The sequence below is a fragment of the Chiloscyllium punctatum genome, chromosome 44 (assembly GCF_047496795.1).
Source record: "Chiloscyllium punctatum isolate Juve2018m chromosome 44, sChiPun1.3, whole genome shotgun sequence".
Taxonomy (NCBI): Eukaryota; Metazoa; Chordata; class Chondrichthyes; order Orectolobiformes; family Hemiscylliidae; genus Chiloscyllium; species Chiloscyllium punctatum.
The window spans coordinates 25,665,669-25,681,145 of record NC_092782.1 but is presented as its reverse complement, the minus strand read 5'-3'; the positions used below and the strand labels follow the sequence as shown (position 1 = coordinate 25,681,145).

Sequence of the window (15,477 nt, the reverse complement as noted above, 5' to 3'; positions counted from 1 at the left end):
GAGGAAGGCCAATTTTGGCGGTATTAGGCAAAACTTGCAAAATTTGATTTGGTCTGAATGTTCACAGATAAAGGCATGGCTGGAAAATGAGAAGCCTTTAAAAATGAGAAAATGAGAGCCTAGTGACAGCTGTTAGGGTGAAAGACATGGCTGGCAGGTACAGGGAATCCTGGATAACTAAAGAAATTAACGGTTTGGTTAAGAAAAAGAAGGAAGCATATACCAGGTATAGACAGGATAGATCGAGTGAATTTTAGAAGAGTATAAAGGCAGTAGGAGTATAATTAAGAGAGCAATCAGGAAGACAAAAAGGGGACATGAGATAGCTTTGGCAAATAGAGTTAAGGAGAATCCAAAAGGTTTTTACCAATACATTAAGGACAAAAGGGTAACTAGGGAGAGAATAGGGGCCCTCAAAGATCAGCAAGCCGGCCTTTGTGCGGAGCCGCAGGAGATGGGAGAGATACTAGATGAGTATTTTGCATCAGTATTTACTGTGTAAAAGCATATGGGAGATATAGAATGTAGGGAAATGGATGGCGACATCTTGAAAAATGTCCATGTCCCAGAGGAGGATGAAATGCATAAAGGTGGATAAATCCCCAGGATCTGATCAGTTGTACCCTAGAACTCTGTGGGAAACTAGGGAAGTGATTGCTGGGCCACTTGTTGAAATACTTGTATCATCAATTGTTACAGGTGAGGTGCCAGAAAACTGGGGATTGGCTAACATGGTGCCACTGTTAAGAAAATGGTAAGGACAAACCAGGGAACTGTAGACCAGTGAGCCTGACCTCAGTGGTGGGCAAGTTGTTGGAAGGAATCCTGAGGGACAGGATGTACATGCATTTGGAAAGGCAAGGACTGATTAGGGATAGTCAACATGGCTTTGTGCATGGGAAATCATGTATTACAAACTTAATTGTTTTTTGAAGAAGTAAGAAAAAGGATTGATAAGGGCAGAGCAGTAACTGTGATCTATATGGACTTCAGTAAAGCGTTCGACAAGGTTCCCCATGGGAGACTGATTAGCAAGGTTAGAATATTGAGTACAGGAGTTGGGAAGTCATGTTGTGGCTGTACAGGACATTGTTAGAATATTGTATGCAGTTCTGGTCTCCTTCCTATCGGAAAGATGTTGTGAAACTTGAAAAGATTCTGGAAAGATTTACAAGGATGTTGCCAGGGTTGGAGGATTTGAGGTATAGGGTGAGGTTGAATAGGCTAGGGCTGTTTTCCCTGGCTGAGGGGTGACCTTATAGAGGTTTATAAAGTTATGAGGGGCGTGGATAGGATAAATAGACAAAGTCTTTTCCCTAGGGTGGGGGAGTGCAGAACTAGAGGGCATAGGTTTAGGGTGAGAGGGGAAAGATATAAAGAGACCTACGGGGCAACTTTTCACACAGAGGGTGGTACATGTATGGAATGAGCTGCCAGAGGAAGTGGTGGAGGCTGGTACGATTGCAACATTTAAGAGGCATTTGGATGGGTATATGAATGGGAGGGCTTTGGAGGGATATGGGCCGGGTGCTGGCAGGTGGGACTAGATTGGATTGGGATATCTGGTCGGCATGGACAGGTTGGACCGAAGAGTCTGTTTCTATGCTGTACATCTCTATGATTCTTTGACACTATAACTGTGTGCAGTCTCAGACACACACCTTAACCCTGATTTACACTTCATTACTTTTGTCCTCACTCTGAGTTTCTATTTTCTGTACTAACACGAACAGTCTCTCAAAGAAATTTGTGTGTCCTGTTCTTTAATTCATTGAATCTGAAATCATCTTTCTCCAGTTTAAACTGTTTTGCACCCTCAACTTTCCATATGTTTGCTCCCGTCTCCTCTGGAATCCTTCTATTTTTGACTCTAATTTACTCTACATTTGCTTTTGCTTCATCCCACTTATGGTTTATTCTATTGCACTCTGCAAGTCCCCTGTTTGTTCCTCCTACTCCATCCTTAAAAATTATGTATTTGACTAATCCTTCAGTCAGCCCCCTCTGTCCATGGCTCGTTGACAATCCGCCTTATCTATTTTACTTGGAAATTCTTTTCCTTTTGAACCCTGCTGGAAAACATTGGAATGTTTCCTGCATTAAAAAAAACTGTAAACGCTAACTATTGTTGCTGTTGAAGGCATTTGAGCTATGATTTATGTCTTCGCTCTTCTAATGAGCATAAATTATTCACAGTTTTGCCATTCATGAATATAACTGCAGAGTATAAATCATACCTGACAGTGACATTTCACTGACAAGGTGGGAACCTGCCCAAATGCATAAAAAGCATCTCACAGTTTACCACCAACTAAATTTTCTCCAATCATCAGCAAAGTAATGGAAGGAATCATTAACTATTGTTCAGTTTAGGTTCAGTAAATATTGTTAAGCTCATATATTACTAGAGTAATGATCCTGAACTGAATATGAGAACTGACTGAACTATCTTATAAATGCACTGTAGAAACACAGTAAGTTGATGTCAAAAGCACCTCCCAGCCCTACCTCCAAGATCAAAGATTCATTCTTGTCTTAGTGATAGATATCATTCCAACACAGCAGAGGTTTGAGCAAACATCCTAGGCTGATATTTTGGTATACTATCTGGGCATTGCTACATTGTTGGGGGTGGGGCAGAGAAAGCAAGTTGGCATTTTCACTTTCAAGCAGATGCAAAAGATTCCATGGAACTACTTCAATGTTCTGTGGAACTACTTCAATGGTTCTGTGGAACTATTTCAGTGTTTCTGTGGAACTACTTCAATGTTTCTGTGGAACTACTTCAATGTTTCTGTGGGACTACTTGAAGGTTTCTGCTGGTTGTCCCGGCCAGTATTTGTCAAAATAAAAGATAGTAGATTATCAATAATCTATTCATTGCTGTATGTAGGATTTTCCTCTGTTCAAATGGTCTGCTACTTTCTCTAAATTGCACCCATAATTACTGAAGTATTTAGTGGGTTGTGAAATGCTTTGTGACATCCTGAATTAATGAACTGTGCAGCAGCATTGCCATCTGAGAAGGGCACTGCTTGTCAGTGGCCACTCAGGTGTTTCCTTTCTTCTTGGTGGTGAAATATAAATAAAGATTTGCACACTTGTTGTTTTTCACTGTGTCCCACACTTGCACACACACGATAAAGAAATAGAACTGAGCCACTCAGTGCAGTGGGTCTGTGCCAGTGCTTATGTTCCACGTGGGATTTCTCCCACCTTCAAACCTTACATGCATAATCTTTTATTCCATTTTCCATAATATATTTATCCTCTTAAGCTCATTAATGCTATGGACCTTGTCTATTCCTTGTAGTAGTTTTTTAAAAAGATTTTCTTTCACTGGATCTGGGTGTCACAGGCTGGACCGTCATTTTGTGCCCATTGCTAACTGCCCTTAAAAGGATGTAAGTAAACTGCAGTCCATCTCATGTCACTGCACACTCAGTACTGCTGTTTGAAAGAGGGGTTGAGGATCTTACCTCATGAATAGTGAGAGAGTGGTGACGTGGCCTCAAATCAGTTTGCTGCCTTGCTTGCGAGGGTCTTGCCCTGCATCTGCTTCCCTTGTCTTTTCAGCTGGTAGACGTTGAGGTTTTGCAGTGTGCTATTGAAGGAGCCCCCGTGAATTGCTGCAGCATGTTTCATTATCTGGATACTTTCTGGTTCATGGTGCCTCTCCGTAATTCCATACTGGATTTCATTCTCCTTTCAAGATCAGGGGAAGGATATTCCCCAATGTCTCTCGGCATCTTGAACTTGGATTTACACTTGCTCATTTCTGAGCCAAAGTCCTGGAATTTCTTAGCTAAAATATTTACAATCACTCCATCAACAAAAAGACTTCAAAAACTCAAGGGGAAGGAATATAGCACATGGCACCTGAGGGATTGGAATTAAACTGCTATTCACTCAGATCCTGCAAACATTTAAGCACAAAGATACCAGCTCATATTGAGCAGTTGTAGTTAGTGAAGGTGTCAGTTTTAACCATGATTGTAACCGTGAAACTAACAGCAACATCTGGTGACTACACATGAGCACAAGTTGCTTCTCTTCCACGTGATGCACTGTTGCAGTCCTTGTAGATGGAGGTATTTTAAAAACACTTGAACTGATATGGGCTGCATCTTTACACTATTAGTTTCAACGTAAAAGCCCTTGAAATGGTTATGCCTTGTTGAATGAGGTCCATCTACTTTTTTAATTGTATAGTACATTCAAAATTACTGCTGACCAACTTCTCTGGCCTTAAATCTCAAATTTATACTTATGGACTATATTATTTTACCTTCTGCTTGAATTTCCTATCTAGCTTGTCATTTTATTTTACTTAGAAATGACTTAAAAACTGGGGCCTTTTATTTCCTTGTTTACATTTTGTGAGATTGTTTCCAACAAAGGACTTTAGAAGTGACTTTACCTTGCTTGATGACATCACTGGTGGATGCTGCACATCCCCTTTAGCAGATATTGCAAAGAAGTTTACTTCATTGTGGGTGGAATTTGTTAATAATTTGGTTAATTATTAAGTCCGTTAATGTCTTTCTCCCAGATTGAAGTGAAACATGCTGATTGTTGATTGTCTTAGCACACATATAAGGAACATCTGGGCACAAATATAGAGAACATCTGTAAGACTGAGCTGTGGAAAGAAGGAAATGTAAGGTTTAGTAGTTAATAAATGCTGTCCACTAAGGAAGGTATTTAGGTTTCTAAACTACAGAAGGACTTAGAACCAGATCGACGTTGGTAGCAGAGGATGATTGTTTCAGATGGAAAAGTGAAAATTGAGTTTCTTTTGAGCAGAGTGGCAGGAATCGATTTCTTACCAATGTCCTGTGAAGCTGAACTTATGATACGTGGAAGACCTCTGTGGATAAGTGGGCACTGGATACATCTTTGAGAAAGTGAGGACTGCAGATGCTGGAGATCAGAGCTGAAAAATGTGTTGCTAGAAAAGCGCAGCAGGTCAGGGAGCATCCAAGGAGCAGGAGAATCGACGTTTCCGGCATAAGCCCTCCTTCAGGGATTCTTCAGATTCCTGAAGAGAAGGGCTTATGCCGGAAACATCAATTCTGCTCCTTGGATGCTCCCTAACCTGCTGCGCTTTTCCAGCAACACATTTTTCAGCACTGGATACACCTTTGCCAAAGGAAGAAATCAAGGTCCGACCTTGGCATTGTCACTTTCTCTCAGACACAGGATCTATTGAGAAGTCCTGTTAGAACTGAGGGCTCAAACCCTGGACACCAGGGAAGGTTTAGATGATCAATTATAATTTCTGGACAAAATGGTCTGTGCAGCTTGTTCGCACTTTAATAAATTGAAAAAGCAGGATGGATATTATATAGCATGAATATATAATGGAATTTGACATGCAACGCACAAGATCGCACAAACTCTACTCAACTTAATGCTTTCCTTTAAATTGTTTGACTGTGCTCAGGTGCCAAGCATAGATGGACTCCTGGTGTTAACTGGAATTAGCTTGTCAGAAGGAATCGCACTAATGTCAGAAAACCTTAAAAATTTCTTCCTGGGAAATCTTCATTCCCAGTGGCCCTCATGACTCAAATGGGGCTAACAGTGATAATTCGATGAAAAGAGGATTTCAATGGCCACGCCAATGTGAGCCTGCTGCCTAGATACAGTGTCAATGCTAAAGGAAAATTAGAATAAAAAGCGGTTAGTATTATGGTATTATGGTATCTTTAGCAGTTATAACAGTCAAGGATTACTGTCATAGAAGAATGAACCTCAGCTGCACCAGGGCACGATCAACAAAGGACTTTAGAAGTGACTTGAATTATGATGATACAGTGGATCATCCTAAATGGAATAATAAGGTGTTTTGAAATTAAGCATGACATGAAGAGTCAGAAGGAGATATTGGTGATACTGATTCGGCAGACAGAATTATGACAGTTACAGGAAGCGTCAGCTCAATAATGAATGTTTTAATAGTTGTTTGGCAGTAGAAAACTTAAGTGTTGCTGACACAAGGCAGAACTTTTGATCTTTTACTTATCAAACCAATTCACAAGAATACCAATTCAGAGGGAAAAACAGCTTTTAAAATGGTGATTGACAGTTTACTACCAAACTTTAAGTTTTCATCTAAGTAGATTGTCTCTGGTAAGGACTCTGCCCTGAGGAATAAATCAGTGGCTGCCACTAATTTAGGTGAGTTGGAACAGGCACAGTGCATGTACATGCTCTTTTGATTTTCCAAGAACAGGACCTTGTCTATTAATATGTGTAGATTCCAGTACATAGAATAAAATAAAATGAATAGAATAGAAGTTGACTTGCATAACTTGCCACAGTCCAACATGAAATGAGACTTTGTATAATGACAATATTTTTTGAATATCCTCAGCACACTCAGGGTTTTGCTGACAGTCAATTTAGGATTGTCAGTCAGACTTGTTACTTGTGAATCATCATTAATTGGGGCATTCTCCATAGCAATGCCTCTACCAACAGCATCCATTTGATGGCACAATGGCTCAGTGGTTAGCACTGCTGCCTCGGGTGACTGTCTGTGTCGAGTTTGCGCATTGTCCCCATGTCTGCATCAGTTTCCTCCGGGTGATCAGTTTCCTCCTACAGCCCAAAGATGTGCAGGTTGGGTGGATTGGCCATAGGGTAACGGGGATAGGATCAGATGCTCTTTGGCAGGTCGGTGCAGACTTAATGGGCCGAATGGCTTCTATCTGCACTGTTGGGATTTTGTTCTTTAAACTTGCCAACCGATCAGCACTAACCTCTCATGTAGTTGGCTTTCCCCTTGAATGTGTATCCTGATGAGTTAATGATGAAAAAGCGTTAACGGAATGTGTATTTATTTTAGTAAAGCTGATGAATATTTTTGTTGCCGTCTCATTCACTTGTGCTGTGTTGGCTCAGAGACGCATGTTCACATTGTGTGGAGTGGATTGGAAAGAAAATGTTACTCAGATTCTTAAAATAAGGACCATCAGGGGTGAGGAGTTTAAAAGTTCCAGCTCCATCGGGTTTGGGGATGATGATGTGCTGAAATTGGTGAAATGCGATGATTCTCTGTAACATAACTGGGACATACTGCTTTATCAGTATGGGAGTGTTGTGTAAAATGAAAAGCCTTTACTGTTGAGAGAATCATCTGAGCAAAAGGTTTAAATGAAATGGGCATAGAACATGGTGAAGTAAGTGCTTTTAGGAAGTTAGTAGGATTATGGTTTACACAGTCTGGATGTTGTTTCCGTTAATGTGTCATATTCCCTTTAATCAAAACATGAAACCAATGTTGCTGGTGTCAAGAGGTGTAGAAATTTGAAGGACAAAATGTCAATCATCTGAAAGCTACACTCCTATTCTTTCAGAGGTTAAATATTCTATTAGTGGATATGGGAATAAGGGACGAGTATGCTCAACTTACAGAAGAGATTGGCAATAAATGTGATCCATTTAAAAACAAAAGGAGGGGGACCATCACCATCTATAGTGAATCTCCCATTAGCAAGAGTCAAAAGTTGGTACAGTGAACTTGAAGGTATGAGATAAGGAAAAAAATACATTTTTATTTTGCACATTATGGATATGGCACCTAGTTTGAATCAGTCCACAATAACATATAGTAAGGAGAAAAGAATAACAGTGGACAAGGTAATGAAGAATTGTTAGAGACCAGCCTGGGGCATTGGCTAAATTTCTAAATGACAATGATGATGTTGTAATAGCAGTCCAAAATATGAGAGGGTGAGGAGAGTTTACAGTTTTACGAGAGTGATAACTATGGAACAGGCTGGAGATACCATGAGTAGACAGAGAAGCCCATATGATCCAAACGTTTCAATGGCTCACCACTCGTTGCTAGATCACATTAGTGAACTGACCTTGCTAGTGTGAAGAAAATGTTGGAAAGAAGAGATTTCTGTAACAAAATGGGTTGAAGTAGTCTCCAGTTATCTTTTTTAAAGAGAAATGCTCACCTTAAGAAATGAAGATTGACATTCTGTGTTATAGTGAGAACATGGAATATTGTGTCCAGGATATCAATAACTGTTTTTTTTAGTTGCATTGTAACTATCTATGTGTGGAAAGTTATATTTTGTCAAGAATGGGGAATATGGAATTTGTTAATAATTGGTCATATGATAATGTTTGACATACAAAGGAAAACACTTATTTCTTTGATTAGTTTTGGAAAGATTATTATAAATAGTTTGAATTTAAAGAAATAAGAGACTCTGACATGTCTAGTTTGTGAAGATACTTTGTAATCAACCTGTTCTGCAATGTTATTACACACCTCTCGAGCAGATGAAACTTGAGCTCAGGACCAAGATTAGAGTGGTGCTGGAAAAGCACAGCAGGTCAGGCAACATCCAAAGAGCAGGAAAATCGACGTTTTGGGCAGAAGCCCTTCATCAGGACTGAGCTCAGAACTCCTGGTCCAGAGGTATGGACTCCGTGTCATGAGAGCCCTAGTTTGTTCGGGTAGCTATTTTCTTATCAGCTCAGAGATATTATTACATTCCACTGGAACAGGTTGGACTTGAACCTGGCTCTGGCTCTGAGGTAGCGACGCCACCATGTGCCTCAACTGTTAATTTCAATGCTAGAAAGGTAGTTTGACAATAATATATCGTCGTTATTTTTAATTAACCTGTTGGGGACTTATTATGGCACACCTCTGGGGCAAATAGGACTTGAACCCAGGCCTCCTTGGTCAGAGGTATGGACACTACCGCCAGATCACCCTTCAAAGGTGTGTCAGGCTCAAGAAGAAATGGTGCCTATTAGTTATATATATATATATAGAGAGAGAGCACTCTAACACTTGGGGTGGAAAAAAAATTGTATTCTCAAGTAAATAAACTTAATCTACAAAGTAAGCTATCTTGATTTTCTGTTGCTGATTTGGACAATATTCCACCCCCACAGAGTTGGCTGGCTTCTTGAGAGCAACTTTTCTTGAAGTCACTCAAGCATGATCACTTCACTGCTGACCCCAAAATCTAGGTCAAGATGTGCTCTATAACTCTCATTCACTTAAAAGAAATTCCTTTCCAGCAAAATTTAAATGCAGACCCTTCGCATGTCTGCATTACTGAAATGGAAGGATATCTTGCGTGATGTGTTGACATTTATTTTCAAGTAATACAGTAGCAGCACTTCTTTTTGTGCTGCTTGTGCATTAAATAATTGCTCTTCATTGAACTCAACAATGTATTGACATACTGGAACATATACAAATTATTGGGAGTGCTCACTCATTAAAAAAGCAGTATGATTATTAAACTAAAAACCATTGATACTCAACACTTAATCTCTCCCATGAGTATTGTTTGAAATATTCTGTTGTTCAATGTGCCATTAAGCCTTTCAGCTAATGTTTGCGACTCAGATTCATCATCATTTCTTGCCTACGCAATAATTCACTGTTAAATGCATCATAAATCTGTCATTATTTCCATGCTTTCCCAGGTGGAAACCTTTACAGGTAACGTGCAATGCAAAATTCTGTACTTGACTTTAAAATATTATTTAGCAAATATAATTCAGCCATTATTTCCTTTTGCATATATTTCTTTGTAGGTCGCAACATAATTTTTTTTGGTATTATTTTGTTCGAGCTGCTATCTCGTAAATTAGTAGACGATGCTTAGGAGCTTGAGCTGTCTCATCCTGTTCTTCATAGTGTCCCATCCTATTAATACATATTTAATGTGTGGAAAACAGTGCTGAACAGTTTACATTTACTTTAGTTTCATGTCATTTTCTCTGGAAGAGTCACAGTTTGAACTGAACTTCCTGAAAGATGATGACTCACTTCCTCAAAGTGAATCATAATATCATGGAAGGAGGTCATTCATGCTCATGCAAGTGCTTTGATAGAGCTACCAATTAGTTTGACTTCCTTTCACTGTCCTGTAAATTTCTGCTAACTTGTACTTATTAAATTCTCTTTTGAAAATTCCTACTGATCCTACTGCCATTGCCAAAGGTTTCTTCTTATTCATTATTTTCCGTCAAAACTCCATTTAACCTTCTCTGCTTGAAAGCAAAGATGTCCAGCTTTCCCAACCTCTCCATGTATGGATGGCACAGTGGCTCAGTGGTTAGCACTGATGCCTCAAAGCACCAGGGACCTGGGTTCGATTCCACCCTCTGGCAACTGCCTGCGTGGGCTTCCTCTGGGTGCTCTGGTTTCCTCCCACAGTCCGAAGATGTGTATGTTAGGTGAATTGGCCATGCTAAATTTCCCATCGTGTTCAGGGATGTGTGGGTAAGGTGCATTAGTGAAGGGAAATGTAAAGTAATAGGTTAGGGGAATGGGTCTGGGTGGCATACACTTTGGAGGGTTGGTGTGGATTTGTTGGGCCAAATGGCCTGTTTCCACACTGTAGGGAATCTATGATAACTGAAGCTGCATTAGCTGGTACACCCTCACCTTTGTCTTAGAAAGTTATGAGTTCAAATCTAGACTTTAGCATAAAAGTTTGAACCTTCTTTGCAGAGGATGGCTCATGTAGGTACTGTCTTTTGGGTAATACACTAAGCTGGAGTAATGTCCCTGCTGTCAGATGGACATAAAAGATTGACAAACAGTAGAGAGAGTTAGATGTGGTGTTCTTGCAATTATTTAACTTTCTATTATTTAACTTTTTAACTGCCACAAAAGAGGTGATCTAGTCATTATGTTTGCAGTTTGGAAGATGTGCAAATAATCTAACATATTCTGCACATTTAAGTACTTTAGAATTATATTTTGTACTCTGGTACATAGTTTAGAGTATTTTTAAAAATACTTTATAAGGCATTATTTGAAAGCACAATATTAATTTTCACGTGTACACTAATGACATTCAGCTCTTCGTCACCACCACCCTCTCTGTCCTCCTCCAATGTTGTTAAATTATCAGGCTGCTTATCGAACATCAAGTACAGCGTGAGCAGACATTGCCTCCAATTAAGTAATTGGAAGAGTGAACTGATTGTTTTCTGTTCATGCTTCAAATTCCATTCCCTAGCTATGCAATCCATCCCCCTCTCTGTCAACAGTGAGAGACTGAGCAAATCGGTTTGCAACCTGGATGTCATATTTGACACCAAAATGAGCTTTCAGACACATCCTATTATTACCATAATCGCTTTTTTTTTAGATTCCCTACAGTGTGGAAACAGGCCCTTCGGCCCAACAAGTCGGTGCTGCACGGTGGCACAGTGGTTAGCACTGCTGCCTCACAGCTCCAGAGACCCGGGTTCATAGAGTCATAAAGATGTACAGCATGGAAACAGACCCTTCGGTCCAACCTGTCCATGCCGACCAGATATCCCAATCCAATCTAGTCCCACCTGCCAACACCCGGCTCATATCCCTCCAAATCCTTCCTATTCATATACCCATCCATTTGCCTCTTAAATGTTGCAATTGTACCAGCCTCCACCACGTCCTCTGGCAGCTCATTCCATACATGTACCACCCTCTGTGTGAAAAAAGTTGCCCCTTAGGTCTCTTTTATATCTTTCCCTTCTCACCCTTAACCTATGCCCTCTAGTTCTGGACTCCCTGACGCCAGGGAAAAGACTTTGTTTATTTATCCTATCCATGCCTCTCATAATTTTGTAAACCTCTATAAGGTCACCCCTCAGCCTCCAATGCTTCAGGGAAAATAGCCCCAGCCTGTTCAGCCTCTCCCTATAGCTCAAATCCTCCAAACCTGGCAACATCCTTGTAAATCTTTTCTGAACCCTTTCAAGTTTCACAACATCTTTCCGATAGGAAGGAGACAAGAATTGTACGCAACATTCCAACAGTGGCCTAACCAATGTCCTGTACAACCACAATATGACCTCCCAACTCCTGTACTCAATACTCTGACCAATAAAGGAAAGCATACCAAACGCCTTCTTCATTATCCTATCTACCTGCGACTCCACTTTCAAGGAGCTATGAACCTGCACTCCAAGGTCTCTCTGTTCAGTAACACTCCCTAGGACCTTACCATTAAGTGTATAAGTCCTGCTAAGATTTGCTTTCCCAAAATGCAGCACCTTGCATTTATCTGAATTAAACTCCATCTGCCACTTCTCAGCCCATTTGCCCATCTGGTCCAAATCCTGTTGTAACCCTCTTCGTTGTCCACTACACCTCCAAATTTTGGTGTCATCTGCAAAGTTACTAACTGTACCTCTTATGCTCGCATCCAAATCATTTATGTAAATGACAAAAAGCAGAGGACCCAGCACCGATCCTTGTGGCACTCCACTAGTCACAGGCCTCCATTCTGAAAAAAAACACTCCACCACCACCCTCTGTCTTCCAGTTCTGTATCCAAATGGCAAATTCTCCCTGTATCCCATGAGATCTAACCTTGCTAATCAGTCTCCCATGGGGAACCTTGTCGAATGCCTTACTGAAGTCCATATAGATCACATCTACTGCTCTGCCCTCATAGTGTTAGATGAAGGGGTAAATGTAGGGGAATGGGCCTGGGTGGGTTGCTCTTCGGAGGGTCGGTGTGGACCTGTTGGGCCGAAGGGCCTGTTTCCACACTGTAAGTAATTTAATCTAAACAAAAGTCCACACAGACCCTCCGAAGAGTAACCCATTTCCCTCTGACTAATATATCTAACACTATGGGCAATTTAGCATGGCCAGTTCACCTGACCTTGGACTGTGGGAGGAAACTGGAACACCCAAAGGAAACCCATACAGACACTGGGAGAATGTGCAAACTCCACACAGACAGTCACCCAAGGCAGGAAGCGAACCTGGGTCCCTGGCGCTGTGAGGCTGCAGTGCTAACCGCTGAGCCACCTATGTCCGATGTATTGTTTGTTGCAGTCCTTGCAGGATATTTTGTTTAATGACGTTCGTTCTGCTAGTTGTTGGTACAGGGTCCGTTAGATTCATAAAGAGTTGTTTCAGTGTGTTGGTAGCTTTGTAGGCTACCTTGGTGCCAAGGGGTCAGAGTATCTGGTCGTTACCTCTGAGATGTCTTTCATGTATGGTAGTGTGGCTAGAGTCTCTGGGTGTGTTGTGTCATCTTGTTTCGGTTTGTTGTGTAAGAATCGGCGGACTGTACCCGTTGTTCTTGAATATGTTGTGTAGGTGTTTTCCTTCAGTATTGCATAGTTCCTGGGTGTTGCAGTATGTTGTGACCCATTTAAATAATGTCTCGATGCAGCTCCATTTGTGGGTGTTGGGTTCGGGTCTTTTGTCCTGTCTGAGCAGGTGTGTTGGTTTTTGGGCTGATATATGAATCCCAGTGGGCGGAGAGGTCTGACTGTCCGTTCTTCTTCTCAGGAAATAGCACAATTATCATGTGTATCATTTCTCATTATGTTTCTCACTTCCAACTTCCTTTTATTGGCTTAAGTCTTCAAATGTGTTATCCCCAGTGTCCCATCTCTCACAACCCCAGCTGCTTCACTTCAGTCCCATTTTAACTCTGTCCACAGTGGTAACATTGTCTTCATCAACGTCATGAATGACATCCTGGTACAGTGATGCACTTTCCATACATGTCCCCAGCGCTTGAGAATGTTCTCATTATTCTCTTTCAGCACCTATGTTCCGATATCCAGCTCTGTGTGAATTCCCTCACGTGGTCCCACTCCATCTTCTCCAAATACAAAGAGAGTCTCTTCATCTATCCTCATGTCATTTGCAGCTATCACTGAATTCCCCAAGTATCCATATCCAACTCTTCTGTATTTAGGTGTTCCGTTCAACTATTGACAGGCATGTGGTAAAAACAATGACTGCGGATGCTGGAAACCAGATTCTGGATTAGTGGTACTGGAAGAGCACAGCAGTTCTGGCAGCATCCAAGGAGCTTCGAAATTGACGTTTCGGGCAAAAGCCCTTCATCAGGAATAAAGGCAGTGAGCCTGAAGCGTGGAGAGATAAGCTAGAGGAGGGTGGGGGTGGGGAGAAAGTAGCATAGAGCACAGTGGGTGAGTGGGGGAGGGGATGAAGGTGGTAGGTCAGGGAGGAGAGGGTGGAGTTGATAGGTAGAAAAGGAGATAGGCAGGTAGGACAAGTCCGGACCTGCACCAATCACCGCCCCGTGGCCCAACATTTCAACTCCCCCTCCCACTCTGCCGAGGACATGAAGGTTCTGGGCCGCCTCCACCACCGCTCCCTCACCACCAGACGCCTGGAGGAAGAACGCCTCATCTTCTGCCTCGGAACACTTCAACCCCAGGGCATCAATGTGGACTTCAACAGCTTCCTCATTTCCCCTTCCCCCACCTCACCCTAGTTCTAAACTTCCAGCTCAGCACTGTCCCCGTGACTTGTCCGGACTTGTCCTACCCGCCTATCTCCTTTTCCACCTATCCACTCCACCCTCTCCTCCTTGACCTATCACCTTCATCTCCTCCCCCACTCACCCATTGTACTCTATGCTACTTTCTCCCCACCCCCACCCTCCTCTAGCTTATCTCTCCACGCTTCAGGCTCACTGCTTTATTCCTGATGAAGGGCTTTTGCCTGAAACGTCGATTTCAAAGCTCCTTAGATGCTGCCTGAACTGCTGTGCTCTTCCAGCACCACTAATCCAGAATATTGACAGGCATGGTCACACATTCAGTCTTTGTGCATACATCTCTGTGCAGTCTGTTTGACATTCCATTCTGATTGAGTTAAAACATCTTCCCACTAGACATCAAGAAAATCAAGCTATTGTTTCTGTTCAACCTGAACTCCCTTGACCCTGGCCTGCTCAGGCTGATGCTTAAGATCCCATCTGTCCCAGAAATAACCCTATCCTTCCCCTCTAGTTTGATCACCACCAGCCCAGACTTCTCCACTTTCACCTAGATCATGGTTACAAATTTCTGGTCTGCAGTAAAAGTTGTTCTCCTGAATGTTTCAGAGATGCACCAGTGTAAAGCAATTTCTGGACAAAATATTAGAGAATGATATTTTGATTTCTGTGATTGGCTGGGCATGTTTTACCTTCCAATCTATTCCATAATAACTGAGAGAGCTGTTAACCCCACTGTTATTATTAAAATGAGTCTTTCACAATTTATCCTGAACATATACTGTATTTTGCAACATTTTAATAACCACATTTTGGATGGCAGACAAAAATAATTAGATAACAATATGAAGCATGAGTTCAAATACATAACTCTTTGGTGGCATGGAGTTGGAGGTCACAAGAGTATTAATTAAGCTGTTATATGAGAGAGTGTTTTTACTTTGAACATTGGCTTCGAATTAATTTTTCAAGAAAATATAGTCTCAGTTAATTAGAGTGTGATGTGATGACCTCTGCTCATTAACTTAAAAAATGTTGCTATGATGCCCCTTAATCTGGAAAAGGAAGGAGAAAACTTAATGGTCAGCATAATTTAATTGTATGGTTCTATAATAAAACTCTGGGGAGAAATTGACAACATCATAATAGACATATTTTCATGTGCGGCTGACATGATATTGATCAAAATATAATATGAGAACTGGATAAATCT

At 41.3% G+C, this 15,477-nt stretch overlaps 1 protein-coding gene across 14 annotated transcripts in view; it reads left to right on the top strand.

The window, feature by feature from the left end:
• anks1b (ankyrin repeat and sterile alpha motif domain containing 1B) overlaps positions 1-15,477 on the top strand; it is an 810,941-nt gene that overhangs the window by 403,481 nt on the left and 391,983 nt on the right. The gene's annotated exons all lie outside the window — the stretch shown is intronic.